At 42.9% G+C, this 21,272-nt stretch overlaps 1 protein-coding gene across 3 annotated transcripts in view; it reads right to left on the minus strand.

The window, feature by feature from the left end:
• CNTN1 (contactin 1) overlaps positions 1-16,306 on the minus strand; it is a 193,852-nt gene extending 177,546 nt beyond the window's left edge. For 2 of the 3 annotated variants that reach the window (XM_066591751.1, XM_066591749.1), the window contains exon 1: positions 16,232-16,306. The gene's annotated coding sequence lies outside the window, so the exon portion shown is untranslated. The remainder of the gene's footprint in view (positions 1-16,231) is intronic. The other variant, XM_066591750.1, reaches the window with a different exon arrangement.
• Positions 16,307-21,272: the final 4,966 nt, after the last annotated feature.

Here is a 21,272-nt window from a genome sequence, read left to right on the forward strand (position 1 = left end):
CATACTGAAACAAAATGATACAAACTGCTCCGTATCACAGTGGTATTTTGGAATCTATATATTAGGTAAACAGCCCTACACAGATAGATTAAAACTAATAAACTTTATTACGAAAAATTATTAAAAGAGGTGGGCTAACATAAAACACTGACGGACACGGACTGACAGAACATAAATAAGACGTCAACCCTTAAAGAACGAGTAGAAAAAAGAGGTTCCCAGCAGCACAGCATATATCCTCACATAGAGCCAGGCAAAACAGTGTGCAAAAGCCAGTCAGGAAGCCTAAACCAGAGAGGCTCCAAGGGTGCAGTCAGGAATAAGGAAATAGTGACTGGCAGCATTCAGCAATGTAGAAAAATACAAGATTTATTTCCCCATTGCCGTAATTTTTGTAATGGGGAAATAAATCTTGTATTTTTCTACATTGCTGAATGCTGTCAACCCTTTAAAGAACGGTCGCTAGTGGTTGCTAGTCCCTTGATGCTGTTTAGGGAACAAATATCTAGCCTGGTAATAATCCACACTTCGTGATATTCTCGGGGATTTAAATAGTAGAGTACATGGCTCCGAGATAGAACTACTCAACAGTGAGTGAAAATGTTGAGTAGTTATTCAACACTGTGGTTGCTGTATAGTATATCAAGTATCCACAGTGTATTTAGGTGTTGAGTGGTAATGTTGTATTGAAGTGTTATATAATACAGTAGATGTTCTCAAAGTGCTCGACGCGTTTCTCTGTCCTCATTTGGGACAGTTCCTCAGGTGCGGTGCTCCAAATTGCCCAGAAGTGTGTTTGAAGGTAATTGTGGATACCGGTCATGAAGATCCAAGATTAGAACTTTAATATATAGTCCTTTGCAAGCTAGAGTGGTGCCCTATAGCAGGTATTCTGTAGCTTGGTCCTAAGAGTAACTCGACTCCTACTAGTTACGTAATACCACTTGAGTCATCAATTTTTTGATGTCATCAAGTGGTATCTTAGCTCACGCTTACTATCTCCCATCAATAGAAGAATACGGGGGACTCTTATTTGGAGTGTGGCGATTAGGCGCTAAACCCAAGCGATTATGTGGGTCCGCGCATCTGATCCCCAGACTAGAGATAAAAGAGTCGTACCCCAGTAGTCAGCTGCAGTGGGGGATACAAAATCAATTCAGGTCACCCTGTATGTTCATAGGATGCACTGATCAACATATGGTGGCACTTCCGGAAAGAGTGCTGTATCGGGTATATCAACCCAATTACTGCGCCATAACTATATTTTTAGTTTTAGTTATGGCGCAGTAATTGGGTCGATATGCCCGATACAGCAGGCTAGATATTTGTTCCCTAAACAGCATCAAGGGACTTGCAACCACTAGCGACCCTTCTTTAAGGGTTGACGTCTTATTTATGTTCTGTTACATGCTATGCAAAACACTTTTCCATGCTCATGAGCGGAAATCAACTGCAATTTTCCGCTCGCGGGGGGAAAATCGCAGCATATCCTATTCTAGTGCGGGTCTCACACAGACGGCTTCCATTGCAGTCAATGCAAGCCGTCCGTCCCGCCGCGATTCCGTATCATTGCTGGCGCGATTCTCTGCACTGCGCATGTGCGGCTGCGCCCTAGCTGTCACATCCGCAGCACAGAGAAGAAGACATCGCACAGGGGGGTCACCGCCGGGGCACAGGGTCTGATTCCGCTGCAAGATCTCGTAGTCAGAATCCAGCCTGGCGTGCATTTGGTCTAAGGTCATTTTCTGATGAGTGTATTGTAACGCGTCAGTAATAAAGATCCATATTACAGACATGCTACAGATAACATTACAACCATATGTCATCAGTATTGTTTTATTTCTCTCTGTATATTCTCTACGTGGCAAATATAAATTTCTATTTGCCCAATAGAAAATAACAGCAATACGGAGGCAAATGCAGGAAAAATAGGTCATGCTGCGCTTTTAAAAAACAGCCGTGAAAAATACAGCCATGTGAATAGATACGTAGATTTACATTAGCTCTGTATTATGATCTTGAAAACCCAAACCAAATCTGGAGCTAAAATATGCTTGTCTGAATACAGCCTGAGGGTGCATTCAGACGATCGTATATCGGCTGGGTTTTCACGCGTGGCCGATATACGTCGTCCCCCTCTGCAGGGGGAGGAAGCTGGAAGAGCCGGGAACAGTGCACTGAGCTCCCGCCCGCTCTCCACCCCCTCTCCGCCCCTCGACACTATTTGCAATGGGAGGGGGCGGGCGGAGCTAAGTTCCCGGACGTAGCCCCCTACTGCAAATAGGGGCGGGGAAGGGGGGGGAGCTCAGTTCCTGCTCCTGGCTCTTTCATTTCCCCCCCCCTGCAGACAAGGACACCGTATATTGGCTCGGCGTGAAAACTGAGCCGATATACGGTCGTCTAAATAAGCCCTAATGTCTACCATCTGCAGGTAGTAGCATACGGATTACGGAGTGCCACACCCTGATCATGCAGCGATAGCTGTCTCTGTAGTCCATGGAGTAGGCTGTGTGGCCCCTTACAGAATGTAGAAGATTCAGAGAACACACCAAACTGCTAAAATAATGAGTGATATTATAAGTGATATCGCTATCTGTAACAGATATTGTGTTTTTCCTCTAAGTATTAACTCTTTAGTATACTTCCTCAAAGTCATATACTCTAAAAATATGGTTTTAGGTAGAAATTACTTTACTTCCAACACATTTCCTAGGACATGCTAAATAATACCCATACAGCACTAGGTTCTTTTTAAAAGCTCCTTTTTGTCTTGTTTGACATTTCGACACTGTACCGTACATACCAACATGTAAATGCAAGGAATTTAAGGTAAGAGAAAGGTTGGTATAAGACTTGTGCGCACTGCATGGAGGTAATCACGTTTCCTAAATGAATGTAACAGTAAGACTAATCAATAATACATCAGCTTCACATCCACAAGTTATTGAGCTTCAAGCAGAAGGAAATCAAGAACATCCGATCTGTTGGCATTTCATAATCTATACATTTCTTCAATTATAAAGGTTAAAAGCACTGAGCAATAATCATGAAGTCATAGAACATGTAGCTGATGAGATGCAGAAGAAGCAGTTCCTCTAACCTCTGCACTTTACAATGGAGCCATCCCTCATAATAATGAATCCACTCCGGAGGAATGCTGGCTCTACCGTGGTAAACAGCTTAAATAGAAAAACACTCCGGTCTAGGATAAAATCCAATACTTTATTAATGTTCCAATAAACGCAACATTGTAGGCAAACAGAACCCCGGATCTCATGCTATTTTGCAATTGTGTTTCGAACTCAAGGTTCTTAGTCATAGCATGACTAAGAACTCAATTCGAAATGTGTTGACAAAAAAAACATGAGAACCAGTTGTATCCAGAATTAGATTTTATTCCAAATTGGATCACTTTTCTATTTAGGATGTACCTGATGAGAGGCTACCCTTTCAACATTTTCCTCTATCAGTCGTGGTCAATCAGGCATATTTTTTGGTTTATTGAACCAAGCAATTACCAACCAGTTCATCACTAAAAACAGGGTAGGACTGGCCCACCAGAGTACCAAAAGCTCCTACAGAGAGCTGAGGCTCTGGACCACAATGGCGGAGAGGAAGACTGCCCCTTTTGAAACTAAATTGCCACTCACACTTGGAGCAGACTAGCGGAATCACTTGCCACCAGGCTTAAAGGGGTGTTTCAAGTGAAAGAAATGGCCAGAAGGCAGGGAAATGTGAAGAAAGGAAGAAATTACTAAATAGTTGGCCTTAGTGTTCCATTGTGCAAAAATGGCACGACAGGTGAGGGAAGCAATGAATGGCACTTGCAGGAGCTTCTGGAGGCAGACTAGTGGGGACCAGACTGGCAGCACTGGAGCACCAGGACAATTGAAAGGTGGGTAATGCTTTTTTTTTACATACTTTTCTACCTTCTAGCAATTCTTTTCAAACTAGTTAAACCCTTTAAACTCACAAATAATCTATCAGACCATGATAGGTTCTATATATGTGATGACACTTACAAAGTTTATTATGCAACTGAAGTCGAATTCTACATGTTCTGTATAGACAGAGGGTAGACTTTTAGAATTATTTCCTCAGGAGAGCACAAGGAATTCCTGAGTGACACTTACTAAAACTATACCAATGGAGACCATGTCACAATAAACATTCAGCGTGTGATTAACATGCGTTTGTAAAACATCCAACAAGATCAACTGGAATTCTGTTGACTTTGATGTATAGACCATGAAAAGGGTTCCCCTACTCCTAGCTGTTTGCTGCAGGAAGCAGACAGTTCCATACAGTATGTTGGTACTGCATCCTAATGAAGTAAATGAGACTTAGCCTGCAGTACCAACCCAGGACACAGTGCAATGTATGGGGCTGTCTACATCCTGCAGCAAAGCAACTAGAAGTAGGACAATCCCTTTAATGTGTGATTGGTGGGAGTTCAACAGCTTGCACACCAACTTATTAGCAGATAGCAAGGACTGTGAGTGCTACCATTGTCCATGGAGCTGTCTTTGGCAATATCATAAATTCTATCCTTGATAAACATTTTAAATTGCGGCCAGCAGTCTAATATAAACTATAGGACTTCTGAATCCTGTATTTTCCTGCTTCTTTAGCACATAATTTTTTTTCTCAACGCACCAGATTTAAGAAAATTATTACGAAACGAATTTCCTAGAAATTATGGACTTCAATTCTGCATTATTATTCTGAGACTAAATTTATACAACGGATTAATAAAATGTTCTATATATCTTCTATGTCAGCGGGTGGCTGGAAATGTAAAATGATCTTTATGCATGAAGTAACCAGAGTAACAATATTCATTATCAAACAAATATATAAAGCTCTGTCATAAAATGATTTGTGGAGCTAATATATTAATAAGAGGAACATCGGAATAGTCATGGGATCCCTTTTTATGTCTCTATATGTTATCCACTAAGAAACAAACCCTACCCATGTGCCTCATCTATTTATCAGTGATGCCACATCTATCTCCTGCATGTATTATCAATACCCCGAAGACAAATGGCAATGCCAGCAGTAAGCAGCAATGGCTGAAGATGAATGGGCATATAGCTCAGATACGTAGACTAGTCATCTAAATAACATGGCCACAAAGTGTTTTATAGGCTCCCTTATCCAAGGAATAACACAAAGAACACACTACCATACAATCACTGGAAATAGATATGGACGAAATGATGAAATTATCCACACAGTTTAGTATAAACCATTAGTATAATCCAACTCTTACTAGTGGGGTACTACAGGGGGCAGTACAGGGTCTATCCTTTTTAATATATTTATTCATGACCTGGTAGAAGGATTGTACAGTAAAATATCAATATTTACAGATGCCACAAAACTATGTAAAGTAATTAATACAAGAGTGGATACAAGGTGGTTGTAAGAGGATCTGCATATGTTGGGTTATTGGGCAGAAAAATGGCAAATGAGGTTTAACACTGATAATTGTAAGGTTCTGCACATAGGCAGGAAAATACATGTCACCATTACACACTAAATGGGAAACCCCTGACTTGAAAAAAGACTTGGGAGTTTTAGTTAACTGTAAGGTTAACTGGAGCAACCAGTGTCAGGCAGCTGCTGCCAAAGCAAATAGGTTCATTGGGTTCATCAACAAAGGTCTAGGGGCAAATGACGAAAATATTGTTCTTCCTCTTTACAAGTCACTGGTTAGACCACACGTGAAATACTGTGTACAGTTTTGGTCATTGGTACTCAGGAAGGACATATCAGAGCTTGAGCGGGTGCAAAGGCAAGCAACTTAAGTAATAAAAGGAATGGGCGGACTACAATACCCAGAGAGGTTATGAAAAATGGGGTTATTTAGTTTTGAAAAAAGACAGCTGAGGGGCGACGTAATAACTATGCGTAAATATATCAGAGAACAATACAGAGCTCTCTGCCACCATCTATTCGTACCCAGGACTGTGACTGTAAGGCTGGGTCCACACGGGGCGGATTCCCGACGGAAATCTCGCGGTTTGGCCGCAGTGAAAAACCGCGAGATTTCCGCCGGGAGAACCGCTGCTTCAAAACCCGTGGCGGTTCTGAAGCGGCCCTGCCGCTCGCTCTTCCGCTGCAGCCGGCGCTCCCATTGAGGAGAGCGCGGCCGCAGCGGAAAAAAAAAAAAGAACATGCTGCGGTCGGCAAATCCGCGCCACAGCGGCGGCTTCTGCCGGCTTAGTCGCAGCGGATTTGCCATCCTGCCTTCCTCTGGATCAACATTAGGAGGTAATAGACTGAACTGGATGGATTAAGCTTCAAGCACAACTTAATTTTTATAGGAGTCAAATACTTACATACTATGTTGCTATTTGACTCCTATAAAAATTAAGTTGTGCTTGAAGCTTAATTTGGCTTGAAACAATATTCAAAAAGATATTGTTTTACATCTTAATATTCATTTTATTGCATTGTGATTAAAAGTTCTGTAGCTATTTGGTAAAACCAGTGTGGCAACCATTAGAGCAAGAATTGGCTTTGCTATGCAGCTTTCTTTGAGCCCTGAATGACAAATTTGCCTTGTTGTATAGCGATATGCAAATAGGGCGAGCACACTTGGGTAGGTTGGCCATTCACATATGCCATACAGCTGTGGGAGCTGAAATGGTGGCCATGTTAAATGTCAAACAACTGTCGTAAAAACATATCACTACGAAGCGGGTGATTTGAATTGAACAACATGACTCTCGAGCACCTCTATTTACAGGAGATTTATCCTTTTACTTTATGTTGAAGTGCCATGTTCTGCTGCTTCATCTTTTCATAGAGACAGACATGGAGTAGATAGTTGACAAAGTATCAATCTCAGATACAACACACTAGTTTCCATACGATGGAGGAAGCTGACAAAATGGGATTTTTTTAGAATCAAATTACAGGACTGATATATCTTTGCTAATGCAAAACCAAGCCTCCATTATACAGCTGATTGCTCTTCGGGTAGTGATCATTGCTCACACTGTGGCGCTTTACAAGAGGGTGTCCTGGCTCCAGCCCACGGACAGATATTTGCTGCGAAATCCGTGGTGGGCGTCCGCATCAGGGATCCGCAGCAAATGACGCTCTATAGCATGCTATGGGAAAATCGATTCTTCCTGCACAGTTGCAGAAACCAATTGCGGGTTCCACAAGCAAAGGAAAAATCACAGCATGCTCCATATTTGTGTGGACTCCACATGGACGGCTTCCATTGAAGTCAATGGAAGCCGTCCGATCTGCAGTCCTTCCTCAATGACGATGAATGGATGTGATTGGAGTATCCAGCGATTGGCTGACCGGGCTGTCACTCAGCGGTGCTCAGCCAATCAGAGCAATCTTTTGCTGGAGGCGGGATTCTAATCTCCATCGCTAGCAAAAGATCGTCTGCCAGCTTAACAAGCGCCCAGCAGCCTGCACGGAGGTCCGGAGAGACTCCAATGGCACCTGCCAGGTGAGTATGGATTTTTTTCCACAGCATCCTTGGCTGCGCTTTCAGCTGTGCTGAAAATGCAGCCAAAACGCTGGCAAAACGCATGCCAGCGCTGCTGAAACCGGGCTGAATCTGCAGTAGACGCAACGCTGAAAAACGCTGCATTTTTTAAAACGCCTATGTGAGCGAGGCCTCATGTCCACGGCATAAATACAGTTACAAAATCCACGCGGATCTCCTGTGTCTGCGATCCGCACCCATAGGGAATCATTGGGCACCCGCAGGTAATTCAATACCTGTGGATGTCATTTTCCCCCGACGCGCGGATCACACGCATGGGAAAACAACAGCATATTTCATTTTTATGCGGTTTTCCTGCACAGACGGCTCTTGCGGCTTCCACTTAAGCCAATAAAAGTAGTCTGGATCCACGGCACATCCGCAACTGTCACTGAGTCCATGCCACGGACCACAGGAAAGCAGGAGTTTAAAAAAAAATGAAGGAAGGCATGGCACATGCCCTCAGCACATCGCCAGCGTCCAGAGTGCATCCGCCCTGCAGATAAAAGAATATCCGGCCGCGACGGAGGAGAGCCCCGCAGTGTCCGGACAGGTGAGTATAATGTATTTTCTGGTCTCATTTCTGCAGACTGGGTGGAATCCACTGCGGGATTCTGCATGGGGAAACCGTGCGGGTCCATGGACATGAGGCCTGAGGGAGGCCTCGGTGTTCCTTTAAGAAAATAAGACTTCTGGTTCAACTATGTCATTTCAAATGCAATTTTAAATCTTGCAGTGTTTTCCTGTGAGATATCGCACTGAGACCACTAGAAACCTTTACATAGTAAAATTTATCTTTGCTATATTTTTTTTTTTTTCATTCGCAATGACCACCTACAGTATGTCAAACCTGAATCTGTGTAACATAGCAACACTTTCAAGGTTATTAATAAAAGCTTCAAAGAGAAAGAATAACGGTGCTCATAATAACCAACCAGATTCTTGCTTTTACTTTCTGACCAGACTCTGTAAATATCAGCAGCTTAGTCCTTAAGTATGCACACATATGATCTTACAGCATAGGATATTACATATAATTCTGATTGGTCGGGCTCTTACCCATGGGATCCCTGCCAATCCAGAAAACAAAAGGACCAAGGTCCCTTTACATTTTTTTTTCGACAGCGGCCCTCTTGCCCCCCTATTAATGCAGAGGAAAGCAACACAGCTCCATCCAAGTGAATTAGTCTTTGCTGTCATTTCCAAAACAGAGGGTGACCTGGGTGAAGCTGTGAAGGATAGTAGCTGACCCCACAGATCAGAAAGTCATGGCATTGTTAACCGATATGCCATCACTTTCTATCAAGAGAAAATCTTGTTAACTGTTATGGACCACATCTCTGTTTCTCCCAGTAGTTCTTATAAGTGACCAAATTTGAGTATGTAGCTCAATATTTTATCAGTAACAATTGTATACTGTCTATACAGTACTGAAATATCTATTTGCTTGGCTATGGTATATGCAATATGTGATTGTAATCTAAAAAAAATATTGCTATACAATCAGGCATTTCCTACCCCTTTACGTACAATAAATACCACATTTTTGCAGAATCCATGTTCCTAAAAGCGTATTTCAATATTGCATGCTTGGTGACATCACATATATATGTGATATCTATATATATATAGACTCCTACATGTCTTGATGGATCTCAATCGAACAAGATACACATACTTTTCATGATGCAATTCAAAATACTGGGGGGTCAACTTTTTGTCTCCCATAGTAACCAATCACAGTGCAGCTTTCATCTTACTGGAGTAGCTGAAGGTTTGATGATTGACTGCTCTGTGCAAACAGTTTTTTACAGTTTCAATAAATGAGGCATATTGTATAATCTATGGTAAAATAAGATGCTTTGTGATCCAGAGTGGTGAATAATTTAGACATGTGGTGGATCCGCAATAGCTCTGAAGAAATGGAAACCCATAGGACAAGCACAACCGAAGGCAAAGAAAGTAAAATTGGTGAAGTGAGTGAGATAAGCAAACAACATGACCAATGACTTTAGAATGAGTAGGAAAGAGCCAGGACATCAAGGTCTGCAGAAACCTGAGAACAACATGAGGCGATAATTCAATCGATAATTCAATTCAGCTGCAGAAACCCTGGAACAGCATGTGCCGAGAATTCAAAAAGAGGAAGAGCCAGTACATCTGAGACCATGGAACAGCATGAGCCCTAACTTAAAGTCTGATGGGAAAGAGCTACTACATCAAGGGCTGCAGAGACTCCGGAACAGCATCAGTCCTACATTCTAAAAGAGAAAGACAGGGCCAATGTATCAAGGGCAGCAAGTAATCCCAATTTGTTGTTGGAAGATTTTCACTAGAGATGAGCGAGCGTACTCGGAAAAGCACTACTCGCTCGAGTAATTTGCTTTATCCGAGTATCGCTGTGCTCGTCCCTGAAGATTCGGGTGCCGCTGCGGCTGACAGGTGAGTCGCAGCGGGGAGCAGGGGAGAGCGGGCGGGAGAGAGGGAGAGAAAGATCTTACCTCCATTCCTCCCCGCTCTCCCCTGCAGCTCCCCGCTCCGTGCCGGCACCCAAATCTTCAGGGACGAGCACAGCGATACTCGGATAAAGCAAATTACTCGAGCGAGTAGTGCTTTTCCGAGTACGCTCGCTCATCTCTAATTTTCACTCCTAGAGGACTACGATCAACACCCAAATGTTATTATTGGAGGAAGGGACTAAATATATAGCTACTGTCACGCCAAGTAATTTAAAACTGAGCCTACTGGAAAGTGCTGTAGGAGTGGAAACCCAGGCAACACCCGGTATATTAGCTAGTATGTAAGAAGTTACAACATGATAACATGACCTTTTTGAATACTAGTAATCAGTTTCTTCACCCTGTTTCCTCACCCTCTTTACAAAAAGGAACAGTCTCGGGTAAATGCAGGGTTTTTAAAAGGAGGTTTGCAAATTTATTGGTGCCCATGTTGGAAAAGGAAAAATCCTTCAGCAATGTATGACCAAACAAAAGTATGAAATGGGCCAATGTGCTCTCTGGAATGTGACAGCCTCTTCATTGTTTATTCAGGCACAACAACCAATCCGTACCTGTGGATGTGCCTGGTACTGGAGCTCAGCCCAATTCAGTTTAACAGTTGTGCCTGGGTAAATATGGAGGGGGCTGCGGACCACATTAGAGTGCTAAGGGCTCTTCATACTTCTAAATTGTCAGAATCCCTGTGGTCAAGGTCCCATCTTTCACATATTGGAGGCCTATCTAAAGAATATATTGACAATGTTTTATTCCTAAAAAATCCCTTTCTCCTTGCCTGCAGCTGGCACTAGCGAAGCTCCCTGCATACAGATTTATAGAGCTCTATTGAAATACTGACTATTTCATTAATTTCTCAGTAATTGACAGCTTCCTCTATCTACACGCTCATACAGGTGAAGCTGTCATTCCCTGAGTGTGTGTGGCAGAGTGGTCCTCTGGACTCACATAGAATTAAGTATCATGTCTGGTAGATGCTATTAAATAGTGGAAAGCTGATGCTGTGCTGTTTGAAATAAATGATACAGCAATTTTCCTGTCACATGCTATCCTAAGACAGGGAAACATGAAGGACATGTTTCAGATGGTATAAAGTATGTCTGTCTAATGACAAATGAATTCTTTTAGCAGAAAACAAATCACTTAGAGCAATGCCAATATGAAGGTCTTGAGCATGCTCATAACAGACTGATGAGATTGGGCACCACTATGCAGTTCTATCTACATTTGTCCTTCAGCCTGTCTTCTGACTTGCCTATATGGCAAATGTATGCTATACAGTGCTGCAGCTTCTTTCTTTTGGGAACTGCTCAAGGTCCAAGATCAAAGATCTCCAGCCAATATTACCTATAAAACCAGTCAGAAGATACTTTTATGTAGCATTTAGCTGTAAACTTGAAATTAAGGGACCTTTCACATAAAAGCAATTGTTCTCAAGGCAGATGTGGATTTTGGCAATTAGTGCAGATTTAGTTGCATTTTTACCTGCGGAATGCGTTCTGTGGAACACTTCACGGAATTTCTTGTGTTTTATTCCACAGACTTTATTTGTGGAATTACATCTCCTGTAAGTTAGAAATCCACAATAACAATTCCGCAAGACGTCTTTAGTTCTGCAGCGGAAAGGCTTTCCGCTGAGGAATGTAATCTTGAAGTTTTGAAGTAAAAGGTGCGGAATTTAAGCCCAAGAGGAATATCATTGTGACGCAAAAATGTCTGCACGAGGGGCGTTCATTAAAGATTTCCCTTGATCCACCTCTATTTATCGCAGGATGCTGAAACTGCACAGATGTATTGATATAAGTCTCTATAGGTTACGTGCCAATGTGCAACTCTGAACTGATAACGGTCTTTCTTTTACAGGTGCTGAAGTGGTGCAAGTTCTGATAATTGATCCAGTGGAATACAAAGCAGTTATCAAGTTCCTTTTTTTGAAAGGCCGAACACCAAGGAAGACGTTCGATGAGATTAAAGAGGTTTATGGGGAGGATCCCCTATCATATGATATAATCTAGAACTCGCCTTGTCAATTCAAATGTGGTCAGACTTGGGTAAAAACAGCTCCAATTCCAGGGCGACCCCACTCTGCTTTCGAAGAACACACCATCCAGCGAGTGGAGGCCACCATTTTGGAAAATCGCAGCATAACCATTTGTGAACTAGCTCAAAATGTCAAGATTAGTGTGGGGTCCGTGGAAAAAAAAACATTCAAGACCATCTTCATATGCATAAGGTATCCACTCACTGGGTTCCCCGGGTGCTGCTCACACCTTTCCAGAAGCAGGAACGAGTCGGATGCCCCCAGGCTCTTTTCACGATGTGCCATAAAAACCAGGAGGACTTTTTTGACAGACTGATTATACAGAATGAAAGCCGGGTTCATCACTATGATCAGGAGACTAAAGTCCAGTCCATGTAATGGACTCACCGCCTTCAAAGAAGGCACGTGCCCAACCCTCGGCAAGCAAGGTCATGCTCACAGTCTTTTAGGAGCAGCACGAAGTAGTCTTGATCGATTTCCTACCAAAGGGTACCACAATTACTAGCCCATATTATGCTTCATTGCTGCAGATATTGCTAAAGGCCACAAAAACCAAGAGACGTGGCATGCTCCCCAAAGGTGTCCCCCTTCTGCAAGACAATGCCCCAGTTCACAACTCATATGTTGCCCAGTATGAAATTCTACCGCATCCCCCTTATTCACCCAACCTCGCACCATCGTACTTCCACCTCTTTCCAACAATTAAGTCATTTTTGAAGAAGAAGCATTTTCCAGATGATGAAACTCGGATTTCCAAAGTCACAACGTGGCTTTTGGAACACCCTGTTGACTTCTACAAGCAAGGTGTTTACAGTTGCATAAAAAGATGGAAGAAGTGTGTCCCTAGGTGGCACCTATGTAGAGAAGGACTCATAACTGCGCCAAGTTTTGTTGCTGTCAGTCCACAGGAAGTGGGTCAGGGGAAAGCTTTAATGAATGCCCCTTGCACGTCCCAATTTTATCCTGTGTGAAAGTTCTCGAGGTGACCTTTCACATGGGATAAAATAATCCGTAACAGAGTTGCAGAATATGCCGTCCCTAAATTCCACACCAAAATCGCCATGTAGCCTGCGGATTTGGGTGCGGAATTAAAGGGGTTGTCCCGCGAAAGCAAGTGGGGTTCAGCAGTTCTGTATGGCCATATTAATGCACTTTGTAATGTACATCGTGCATTAATTATGAGCCATACAGAAGTTATTCACTTACCTGTTCCGTTGCTAGCGTCCTCGTCTCCATGGAGCCGTCTAATTTCAGCGTCTAATCACCCGATTAGACGCGCTTGCGCAGTCCGGTCTTCTCCCTTCTGAATGGGGCCGCTCGTGCCGGAGAGCGGCTCCTCGTAGCTCCGCCCCATCACGTGTGCCGATTCCAGCCAATCAGGAGGCTGGAATCGGCAATGGAACGCACAGAGCCCACGGTGCACCATGGGAGAAGACCTGCGGTCCACCGTGGGTGAAGATCCCGGCGGCCATCTTCGCAAGGTAAGTAAGAAGTCACCGGAGCGCGGGGATTCGGGTAAGTACTATCCGTTTTTTTTTTTTTTTTTACCCCTGCATCGGGTTTGTCTCGCGCCGAACGGGGGGGGCTATTGAAAAAAAAAAAACAGTTTCGGCGCGGGACAACCCCTTTAACCATGGTTTGTGGTGCGTCATGCAGCCTATTCGATCCCGCATGAAAGGCCCCCCCAAATTATAACCATAAAGTGTAGCCGCTTCCCTAATTGCTTGTATTGATGGATACCAACTTTTGTTTGTCTGCTCATTATCTGAGAAACCATCCCCTACAAAAGGCCCTTATTGGCTCTAATATTATGTATTAAGACTAGCACCAGAATATGCTTAGTGAGTATTCTTCATGCAGAGACCCACTTCATAAGGAGATTTCTATAAACTTCTGTGTTGTTACAACAATAAGAACTAGAAGATATCTTCAGGGACTTCAGCAAGCTGCAGTTCTGTGTCAAGTAACATCTCTAGAGCCTATATCTCTGAATAGTGCATGAATATTTATACCATCCTAACTATAGTTTACATCTATGTCTTTTATCTGTTGCTTCTCTTAATCTTGCAGATGACATGCCTCTATTTCATTTACAGAAACTCTCAAGAATAGGCTATGTAAAATATTAATGAAGATGGTGCAATACATTTTCCCACAATGCCAAAAAATGTGAGTAAATTCTATATAAAATAGAGGACTTAAGCTACACAAGCAACAAACCGCACACAATTTAGGCCTTTTCTATTAAACTGAATTTCGTTAAGACTACTCTATAATGTCAGCCTTAATTAATGGACATTTAGTGATGCTCTACTAGAAATGAGCAGGGAACAATGGCACTAGGCCACAAATGGGCGGCATTCTGTCTTGGCAAAATGATGAAAGGAAGAAGAATTTTGTGATGGCATTTTGGATGCACTGTGTATCATGTAAAGTACACAGAATATGAAGGCATTGAGTAGTCTGAGTGTTTAGTATTTTGTATTGTTGAAGAAATAAAGTATCTAAATATATATGTAAATAAAATGTGTTACATAATATATAAATCCTGTTAGCACATCACTGTAAAAGAATTTATGCTGGCCATAATGAGTGTTAATTCCCTTTCCACTGTGGAAATTCTATATATACTAGCCATTGATGTGAGCATAGGATGAGGAGGGTTAATATTTTAATAGTGACAATTCCCTACTGAATGTCTCTTCTCACCAGCAGGTGTAACTGCAACCAGTGGGGATTTCAGATCATGACACCGCACAGACAGCAGCAGATATCCACATACATGTCCTACTATCATGTTGCACATCCAGGGCCGGAGAGAAAGAGCTCTTTAGTGGTCAGAATAATGGAGCAGATGCTAGGGGTTGATACGAAACAGAGAAGTCACACTCCCATAATGTGACAGTGTCTGGGGAATTACAGGAGCACAGTATTTATTACAATCAGTGCCCTGTGATATATTCACACAATAACCTGCATTTATGCCCTTAATTAAGAGATGCTGGCTCGGAACGTAATGCTAGTAAATGCAGCACGGTTAGCAACTTATAGCATAGATTCCCATAAAACGAACATTAGCCTTTTAAATCTGTCTTATTGTTAAGAATCAGAATTTCTGGGGATTTTAGGACCCTTGCTGCTAGATGAGACCCTAGGCTGAGAATTAATCTTCTTAAGGGAGAACCAACGCTGATTACTTCTGGTGCTGGCTGATCCCCAGCATTCAATATCCACATCAATCACTATATGGCCACTACTATAGCAGGATGGATAAGGAGGTGGTTCTCTACAATACATTTTAGCATTTCATCCAACTGCAGCTATAGACTGTGTAAGGTGTAGAGGTGAGATGCAATGACACCGAGCTACTCAGCAAAGACACGGCCAAGAAAAGCCTCCCTAATCAGTGGAGCAAACCCAGAGCAGCTTCATCATCAGGAAACGGCAAACAGCGAATTCTGCTGAAATATGATTGATCATAATACAAGGGGTAAATGGCAAAGTAAGGTGGGGAGGAGGAGATTGTAATCAGGCTAAGAATTCAATCATACAGCATGCAATAATGTATACAGCATATAATAATCTGATGGCTATATATACAGCATATACTAATCTGATGGCCATGTATGCAGCATATAATAACCTGATGGCTGTGTATACAGCACATACTAATCTAATGGCCATGTATACTGCATACAATTAACTGGTAGCTGTATCTACAGTATATACTAATCTGATGGCCATGTGAACAGCATATACTAATCTGATGGCCATGTATACAGCATATAATGACCGTATGGCCGTATATACAACTGCATAATGTAAGACAGATATGATATGTGCCTGTGATCTTCCAGTTAGGGTCTTTACATGTATTGTAGGACACTGCACATCCTTATACCATGGTCACCATTTCTTGTACAAGGCACCCCGTGAATGCTGCTCATGTATGATAGGAGATGGGGGTGTAATTAGGAGAGCTCCCAGCATAGGATGCGCATTATCATGCTGATCACTGTCTGCAGCAGGAATGGCTTCTTTCTCTAGAGCTCCAGTCCCCATAGCAGCCCGTCCCCATCAGCCATTTCTTCCTCTACCCTTCTCTCTGCCCCTCCGCACCCCCTGGCACATAACAATCCCTGGAAAGATGGGTCCTACCTTCCCGCTGCAGCAGTGCGCTGTCACAGAGGAGCTCCGGCACCTGGGCAGCCCCCTCCCCCTGATCTCCTCGCTTTGCCCGCAGTCCCAGCCCAGCCAGCCCTCTGCAGCTTTGAGCCCTCCCCGTACCGTTATTGGGGGGCGAGGCAGGCTCGGGGCTCGGGTAGAGGCGGCGATCAGTGATTGGCTGACAGTGATGTCATTCCAAGCCGGCCGGAGGAACGATGCTGCCAGCTGCAGTGTGTCCGCAGTCCCGGGGACCGAGATGCCCCTGCACCCTCCTACCGGGGGCACCGGCCGGGCATGAGCGGAGGGCTGACGAGAAACTGGGAGAGTGTGAACACTGCACTTAAAGGAGAGCTCTTCCCATTCTCCCCAGAAGTCCTCCTCCCGCAGCCTGCCTCCAGCTTTAGGCCAGTTTGACATGGGCATATAGTCACTGTGAGGATGCCAATAGCCCATTGGCAACACACCTGCCTATTATGCATTAATAAAATTGTACCCGTGTTCTATCTTGGCGCGCATGTAAATCTGGTCGCCCAATGTCCACGGGCAAATTTGATTTGAGGAATCCGCATAGGAGATCCGCAAATTTAGCCGCCCATAGAGAAGCATAGGCGTCCACAAATAGATTAAAAGCATGCGGATTTGAGTTGCAGTGAATAAGATGTGATTTTACCGCAAATTTTTCGGGGCAAAATCGTGATGGCCCATGTGGAGCTGGTGTAAGTGCCCATTGACACAGGTATATATTCTCTCAGTATTACGTCCGGACAGCATACATCCCATTGATTTGCATTGGGGTATTCAGATGAGGGTTTGTTTCACACAGTGACTGGTCACTTTTAAAAAATCTCTGCATGTCCTATTTGGGTCCATAATCATGGATCAAAATTGGCCATTAAAGTCTATGCAATTGCATAAAACCTAGAAAATTCACAGCATTTTTACACATGTTCCCAGGAGACTAGGTAAAAAATAGTCAAATCAATTGGGCCTTTTTGGGGTTTTTTTTGCACACATGAAAAACACAATAAATGCAGATGAAGCGCACACATAAAAAAACAATGCATGCAAACACTTAGTGCACTAAATACACACACAGTAAAGGTGGCTTCACACACTTGTATTTGCAACATTGCATTCCCTAATGCGAGAGCTGCCTGTGATTGGCTGAGCACGTCAGCCAATCACAAACAGCTCTTTCAGCAGGTGTGGATTTTAAATCCTCGCCTGCTGATAGATCAGCACTAGAGAGCCAGGGACAGCCAGGAGAAGATGTGGCTGAGCCCCGCAGCTGAAGGGAGGTAAGTATGTTTGGTTTTTTAAACCACTTTTTCTGGATTTCCAGGGAAGGGCTTATATTTAAAGCCGTTCCCTGAAATCAATTGAAGGGGTTGCCGGCAGCAGAATCCTCTACCGCAACTTACATGTGTGAGAGCTGTGGTGGAGAATTGAAGAATGTGGCAGATGTAGCAGCAGGGAATTATTTTAACTAGCAGGGATGAAGGAAACATCTGCCGCATGCGGCAGATGTGTTCTTCATCCCCACGGGGGTCAAGGCAGCGGCGGAGGGGTAAGTATTTAAATTTTTTTTTTTACACTAAAATGTTTCTTTTTCAGGGAAGGGCTTATATGTAAAGCCCTTCCATGAAAAAGTATGCAGGGGGCCGGCAGAGTATTGTTTTCAATGGAGCCACTGGCAGCAGCCTCGGCTCCATTGAAAACACTGCACTGACCTGCATTCACGCATGTTTTTGCACGTACATGGGTGCGCACCTATGTACACGCAAAAACACGCTCGTGTGAAGCCACCCTAAGAACTAATATTTTCACACAATAAATCTCCAAATGCCGATGTGCACAAGCCCTTATGGTGCAAAAGGAAGCCTCGGTGTCCGAGGCCACCAAATTTTGCTGCAGGTCTTTTGTAGTGCCTCAAGGGTTTTCGAGCACCTGCCACCTCAGGAATCTGGTGGCAGTCGGTGATAGCTTCCTCTGCTGCCATGGCTAGGTTGTGTAGCCAGTGTTCCTTTAGGGCTCAGACAGACAAGCGGATATCTGCACGTTTTTCCGCCGGAAAAAAAAACACACATTGCGTGCGGAAAAAAATCTTCATCACCACGTCCATTGCCACTCATAGGTTCTATCTTTGGTAGGTGCGAATTTTTGCCAACAGACGCGGGGCGTTTTTTTTCCGCACGGAAAAACGCATGGATATCCGCTCGTCTGACCGAGCCCTTAAAAGGAATCTGTCAACAAAATTTTAGATCATAAATTGCCACCATAGCGCTACCAGTCACATTTACCTCACCCCATGATACGTTTATTTAACCTCTTAACGCTCAATGACATACAGGTACATCATGGAGTTTCGGGGGGTGTATGGAGGGGGATCAGGTGTCAAACCTGCCCCATACAATGTGGGTGTTGGCTGTTTCTTACAGCTGACACCCGCCCATAACAGCTGCGATCAACATTCATGCTGATTGCGGCTGTTGATCCTTTAAATGCCCTGATAGGAGTTCTGGGGTCCCGAATGGCCCCCTGTGATGAGATTGTGGGCTGCCATTTGGTTGCCATGGCAACCAGAGACCTCCTGAAAGCCCCCATGGCTGCCATTGCAGATTGCCTATCAAGCCATGCCTGTGGTGTGGCTTGATAGATTGCCTGTCCAATTACAGTATAATGTAATGCTATGATATTACATCATACTGCAGGCGCCATAAAGCCATCGGAAATTCTTGTCCCCTATGGGGACTAAAAAGAAAATGTAAAAATCAGTTTAAAAAAGCTATATTACTTATTAAAAAAATTTAACGTAATAAAAGTTTATTTAAAAAAAAACCTTTGCCAATATTTATAATAAAAAAATCTAAACAAAAACACCAAAACATGTTTGGTATTGCTGCGCCCATAAAAGTCTGATCTATCAAAATAATGTGTTATTTACCCTGCACGGTGAAAAAAAACTGGCAGAATCGGGCTTTTTTGGTCACCTCATCTCTTTGAAAAATGTTATAAAAATCGATCAAAAAGTCATAATTACTCTAAAATCGTACAAATAAAAACTACAGAACACATTGCAAAAAATGAGGTCTTGCACAACTATGTCAACTTTATAAATTTGGTATTGTATTTATCATGTAATGGGATGTAAATGGGATGTATGGGATGTAAAATCACCAGTGCTTTCCCCCTCTCTAAGTCCTTTAGAGTTCCATCACAGCTGGGTATTTATGCCCTGATTTCACAGATCATGTATGCCACATTTCTCATTTGCCTGACGGCTGGGAACTGTAGTTCTATATGCATACAATTTCGTATCCCAATGTGTTACCAATATAGTTCAATCAACTCTAGGTCCAACCACACAAAAACACCAAATAATATGATGTGGACAGATCGTATGTCTCCTGTGGTCCAGTTGCATCAACTTACATGCTCCACTTTAATAGTCTCTCAGCCAGACACGTTACAAAGCGGACTCCTCTTCTTCCACGGTGGCCTTGAGATCTCCATTAACCTCATTCCATATTTATTCCCTTCTTAGTTGCATCTAAACCATGTACTGGATTTGTGAAATTCTACTCATTAAAAAACATCATGAGAAAACTGTAAGAATATCGATTTAAATGTTAAAATACTAGAATTTGTACTGAAATGATACAATACGCAAAAAACAAAACTCCCCATTTCATCCTCTAGGGGTCTCTGACTCAAATAAAAAAAATCAATTTAGGTTCTGCCTTTGACATTTTAGAATAAAATTTACTCCCCGACGATCCTTTTTCGCATTATGTATAACCGAAGACTAATCCGCTCAGATTGCAATTATAACGGTCTCTAAAATGTTGCGATAATGTATGTTTGTCAAAGCCATTTTTACATTATTAATATGTTCTGCAATTCTCCTAATCATAGGTCCAGATGTCCTACCAATTTATTGTTGCTTACAAGAAAACTTGATTAATAATATAACGTTCTCACTACTATGGGTCAGAGACTCCCTAATATTAAATTCATAACCATTAACCCCAAATGTAACCAATCTCCTCTCCAGACTAGTTATTGTTACAATTTACACATCTCCCACACCTAAAAAAGTCTTCCATAAAGAGCCAAGTTTTACATATCCCCCTCTTTCAATTCTTCTCACTGTTGGTGCAATTGCAGGATCTAGATTTGGCGCTCTAGACTGTACTATAGGTGGTTTCTCCGGTAATATGGGATCTAAAATGTCATCATTCACAAACAAATGCTGATGTTTATTGGTAATTCTTCTAATTCACCTGTAATCCATATTGTAAGGTAGAATAAGTTTAGCTAGACCTTCCTGCTTCATCCACTTTTTCTTTGAATTTATTTAGGTTCTATCTAAACTAAACCCTAACTTCATCTAGTCAAATTACCAAAATATTCTCAGGATATCCATTATCTATAAAATGTTTAGTCAATTCTACAGCTTCAGTTACTTATTCCCTTATGCAACTTAGCTTCAAATTGCAATATTGCCTAAATGGTACCCCCTACAATCATATAGGCAGATGACAGCTATTAAACAAAATGAATCCATATTTTGATGTAGGTTTATGCAAAGTGTTATAATTAGAGATGAGCGAGCACCAAAATGCTCGGGTGCTCGTTACTTGAGACGAACTTTTCGCGATGCTCGAGGGTTCGTTTCGAGTAACGAACCCCATTGAAGTCAATGGGCGACCCGAGCATTTTTGTATATCGCCGATGCTCGCTAAGGTTTTCATTTGTGAAAATCTGGGCAATTCAAGAAAGTGATGGGAACGACACAGCAACGGATAGGGCAGGTGAGGGGCTACATGTTGGGCTGCATCTCAAGTTCCCAGGTCCCACTATTAAGCCACAATAGCGGCAAGAGTGGGCCCCCCCCTCCCAACAACTTTGACTTCTGAAAAGCCCTCATTAGCAATGCATACCTTAGCTAAGCACCACACTACCTCCAACAAAGCACAATCACTGCCTGCATGACACTCCGCTGCCACTTCTCCTGGGTTACATGCTGCCC

The sequence above is a fragment of the Eleutherodactylus coqui genome, chromosome 2 (assembly GCF_035609145.1).
Source record: "Eleutherodactylus coqui strain aEleCoq1 chromosome 2, aEleCoq1.hap1, whole genome shotgun sequence".
In the NCBI taxonomy this organism is placed as follows: Eukaryota; Metazoa; Chordata; class Amphibia; order Anura; family Eleutherodactylidae; genus Eleutherodactylus; species Eleutherodactylus coqui.